Here is a 5,517-nt window from a genome sequence, read left to right on the forward strand (position 1 = left end):
CACGTATACCAAACATAGCATCTCAGAGAACTTGTCATTTCATATCATCAGGAAATAATTGAGGCTAAACACAACCTTATAGAGTTCTTATTCACTATCTGATTAAACTTGCATTATACTCTATACAAAAGATTCACAAGTATGCATATACAAAGGCGTACATATATTTAGATAATTGCAATGCGAGTAGTTCACAAACTTATATCACATAATTACTCAAATCGAAACACTTAAGCATATTCTTGATGCTTTCAAGGTTCATATCAAAATAGTTAAGCATTATTATCAATGCTTCCAATTTCATGTTAATGCATCCTAGATCTCATCTAGACGCTTATTGCTCTTTTTGGACAAGGGTGTGAGTTATTAACTCGTGCTCTGATACCACTCTGTCACGACCCGGACCCGCCCCTATGGGTTAAGGACATGACCGGCCAGTAATCCTGTGATTACCTACGGCCTCAGACCAATACAGATGTAACTTGTCAGAGTAAAGGGGCCAAACGGAAGCAAAAATTTAAAAACTTTGTCCATAGAGCCGTGCTTATATGCACATCAAACAAACCATGCTCAGATACGTTAATAACCCACGTCAAAAATACAGTTTCACAAAATTCATTACAGACAGGATCATCTAAACTGAGTCAACCCATATCACAACTACATACCGATATACACAAGATCCTTGCCAACAAGACAAAATGGAAATACATAACAGAATGGCAAGGTTGAGTCTCGTGCGTGAGACACAAGGCTGACTCTCCAAACTCATGTTATTCCTGGCAGACTTCACTGGGGCTGGGTTTGGACTTCTCTTGGCTCACCTACAAAGACATGAATGAGCGTGAGCGATAGCCCAGTGAATAATGTCAAATATGACAGTTACATCACAATATGTAGAACAACATGCTCCAAACGGCCTTGGGCCCAATTCATACTTCTAATTAACAAATATACATGACCATACGAAATGCAAATCAAGTAACTGTAGTTCCAACATTCTGGCCTTTGGCCCATTTGGGTTTCCATTCATGGCAAAACGGCCTTCGGCCCATTCACTTATGTCGAAACGGCCTTCGGCCCATTCATTTTTGTCAAAATGGCCTTCGGCCCATTCATTTATGTCAAAACGGCCTTTGGCCCACTCGTTCATGTCAAAACGGCCTTCGGCCTACTCATTCATGTCAAAACGGCTTTCGGCCTACTCATTCATGTCAAAACGACTTTCGGCCCACTCATTCATGTCAAAACGGCCTTCGGCCTACTCATTCATGTCAAAACGGCTTTCGGCCTACTCATTCATGTCAAAACGGCCTTCGGCCCACTCACATGTGTCAAAACGACCTTTGGTCCATTCATTTACATCAGGACGACCCTTGGTCCATTCATTTATTTCAGGACGACCTTTGGTCCATTCATTTACATCAAAACGACCTTTGGTCCATTCATTCACATCAAAACGACCTTTGGTCCATTCATTCATTTCAAAACGACCTTTGGTCCATTCATTCACATCAAAACGACCTTTGGTCCATTCATTCATTTCAAAACGACCTTTGGTCCATTCATTCACATCAAAACGACCTTTGGTCCATTCATGCATTCATATCAGACTTACGTCCACAATCCCAATTAGCAATTCATAAAGCTTAAAAGGGAGTAAACAATTGGACATTCGCAAGCATTTAAATATTGATATTACTCACGGTGATCGGCTTGTGGATTTGCCCTGGAGCTTGACCCTACACATTCCATGCACACAAAAGGGTCATTAACAATTCAATCCGTCCCTTAATTCACATATTCCTCTTTAGGCTTTATTCTTATCTCATTAACTCATTTATAATGTTTAACATACGCCTAAGAGTGATTACAAGTGAAAGAGAACGGAAAACGAAACACAGAACGCATGAACAAAATTCCAGAAATTAGGGTCCCCGCTCGAGCGTCAATTTACCCGCTCGAGCGGACCCTCAAGGCCTGCAAAAGTGCTGGTTGCATGAAAAATACGCTTCAGCGTTAAATAGGGCGCTCGAGCGGAAGGCCTGTCAAAATAGCTCCCACGCTCGAGCATCGACTTCCGCGCTCGAGCGGGAACCATGTCTGCAGAAAATGCTGGGAGCTCGATTTCTTCGCTCGAGCGTCACTTAACCCGCTCGAGCGGACATCAAAAATCTGGGTTTTCCAGATTGAGTTCTTGAGCTTCATCTTGACATTCAAAGGCTCTAAATGCATGATTTCGGCCCAAACTTCACATAATCATATACTAACATGGTACAAACATAGAATTACAACATATTGAAGCTCAATTTCATAATTTATTTACATGCATGGCTCATTTTCCACCAACTCATTACCAATGTAACCATTTCATGCATTCAAAGCTCATCTCTTCTCAATTTGTACATGCATGTGATGGATCAGCCACATTCTCAACTTAGATAACACAAATGGTGATCAAGACATGAGTTTCCTTTAATATTTCACATGGGTTATACACATTTGTGCTCAAACATGCAAATTTCAAAGTATTTCTTACATGCATGCACATATTAAGCTTCAATTCAACAAACACAACTCAACTTCATTACAATCTTGTTCTTGATCACCAAGATAGCTTGGACATGCACAAAATTACAATTATAATCCAAGAATCACTCACCTAGGAGCTTGATCCTCACAATCTATGATCAAATCTTGAATTAGACTTCCAATCTCCAAGTTTCAAGACCAAAGTTGCATAACCCCTCTTTCTCCCTCCCTATAGTCGGCTCTCCCTCTCAAATTGAGTTCAAGAATCAGCCAAAATAAGCTAAGGGAGAGAAATAAGGTGTAGTGCTCAAATATATTAAGTCCCACTAAGTCAATATAATAATATAAAATAATGGGGTACTTAATTTATCATTTCAATCAGTTCAAATTGACCAGAATCAATTTTCAATTAACTTTCACCGTAGGCTCTAAAAATTATGCCAACCACAATGGCGTAATCGATTTCGGGTTCTGTGGCCGATAAGGCCCTCAATTAAATTTCCAAAGCTGATTATTCAAACAGATATTCCTACGGTGAACAGATAGAACTTCAAACCACATATTTTCACATAGTGGAACACAAAATCATATCAAAATACATAATCACATCATGTTAAGGACCAATTAACATATTACGGAACAGGGGTATTACAGTATCCCTTTGCAAAGAATGAAACTGGCATAGTTCTGGAGCGAGATGCAACTGATATGCACAAAAACTTTGAAAGTTGGACTCATGCGCTTCGCGAAGCCGACTATTTTGAAAACTTATGATCATGCAATAAACAATAACATATGCAATAAGCGATAACAAGATACAATAAGCAATAGCATATGAATGAGTAGCTTCAAGATTAAAACCAACACAGGTCTAAAACAAACTCTAACCACGCCAAAAGATGGGACGAGGAAAGAAAACACAGCTCAAGTTGCGTTTCATACATCTTGAGAAATTAGGAAACGAAAATAGCTTGGGGTCGCGTTTCACGCGTCCCGAGACAAAAACAGCTTAAGGTTGCGTTTCACGCATCCCAAGATAAAAGCAAACCCACCCAGGGTCACGCTTCATGCATCCTAAGATAGACAAAGAGAAACCGCTCAGGCTCGCGCTTCACGCGTCTCGAGATAAAAGTAAAATCACTTAGGGTCACGTTTCACGCATCCTGAGATACAAGTGAAACCGGTCGGGCTCACGCTTCACGCGTCCTGAGATAAAACAAGCCCAGGGTCACGCTTCACGCATCCTGAGATACAAGAGAAACTGTTCGGGCTCACGCTTCCTGCGTCCCAAGATAAAACATGCCTAGGGTCACACTTCACGCATCCTGAGAAACAAGAGAAATCGCTCTGGCTCTCACTTTGCGCGTCCCGAGATAAAACACAAAGGACTGAATATGCGCGATAGATGCACAAAATGAACAAGTACGATATATGTACAAAGTAAACGTGTGCGATAGATGCACAAATTGAACTTGTGTAATAGATGCATAAAGTGAAAAAGATTACAAATCAAAACAGTGACAACGCCTATTCCATGCAAACTAGACAACCAATGTATGATGTAATTGAAAGCATGTTCCGTGCAAGAAACAAAAGCATATTCTATGAAAAATTTAAAGCATATACGAGTACATATTCTATGCATGAATCATGAGCGATGTAAGGCACAGATGTGATATAAGTGTATATGCAAAATGCATGTTCTATGCAAAATGCATGTTCTATGCCACAGAAGAGAACAAAGATGTAATTTGAATAAAAGCGATATTCGGTGGCAACCTCCGATTTACCTCTCGGAGGCATTGCAACGTGTTAAAAAAGGATACACCTCGGTCACATTGGCAAGTGGGACACATTCACACACTAGAACGCAGCTGCAAGCTCCCAAAACAGAACCTTCCAAACACTACTCAGGAAGCAGAAGCACAGAACAGGAACATGACCCAACTAAGAGCCACCGGTCAACTGCCGCCAGCCACCAGAAAATCTTGCCAGCCACGAATGTGGCTGGCAGGCCACCATTGCCGGCCACTAGGAGAAATTTTCGGCCACAAAAAAACCTTTCTGGCCACGAATGTGGCCTGCCGGCCACCCATGGTAGTTTCGGGGCAAATTGGACTTTTTGCTTCGGGTCTTTAAGTATACCACTTCATACTTCATTTCCTCAATTCTCCAGGCCCAAAATCACTTCTCCTCCCTCTCTAGATACTTTCTCTCTCTAGATTCGTGCTTTGTATGCGTTTTCCAACACTCCACGTACACTTTTTTCATAAAACCCTCTTGATTCTCTACATTTTGAACCGATTAGATTTTGATTTCATCGCTTTTTCTTGGATTTTTTCCACTCTAGGCTTGTTCCCCTCGAGTTTCTCTCAGGTTTCGTGAACTTTCCCAGGTTTTGATTTTTTCTCTCTCCTAGGGTTGACTTTTTTCAAGTTTACCCTCTTTTCTCCGTTTTTCTTCACTTTTCACCTACTTTTCACCCATTTTCCAGATGGCAGACGATATACCTCATGACGGAGCTCCTCCCGAGGCTCCACTTGTGTTTTCACCTATAGCCGAGGTAGAGGAACCGGCAGTTGTTGAGGCTAGCGGGGCGGAGGACATTGAGGCTGACTTTAAGTCGGAGGTCGCGCCGAAGTTCGAGCTGGAGCCATTACCACAGAGAGTGTGTCCATTTGATCCGGCGATATATCATTACTGCATATACATATTACCGCTTGGAGGCATCAAGCGTTTGAGCAATTTTGCTCGTAGCGTACAAGAGGACCTCTTGCTGAGGGAGCCGACCTCCCATCTTTCATCCAGCGCTACCAAGGTATGAATTCTATTTTCATGCATTCTCGCATTTCCTTTAACTGCATTTTTTGCACTGCCTTTTAGCTGCTTGCTCTTTCATCACTGCCTGATTCACTTTTTTTCTTTGCCATAGGGAGACTCTCGTGCCTATAGGGGTATGGAGCGATGACAGGAAAGGATGAGGCT

Source organism: Camellia sinensis, chromosome 7 (genome assembly GCF_055761805.1).
Source record: "Camellia sinensis isolate YWXY chromosome 7, ASM5576180v1, whole genome shotgun sequence".
In the NCBI taxonomy this organism is placed as follows: Eukaryota; Viridiplantae; Streptophyta; class Magnoliopsida; order Ericales; family Theaceae; genus Camellia; species Camellia sinensis.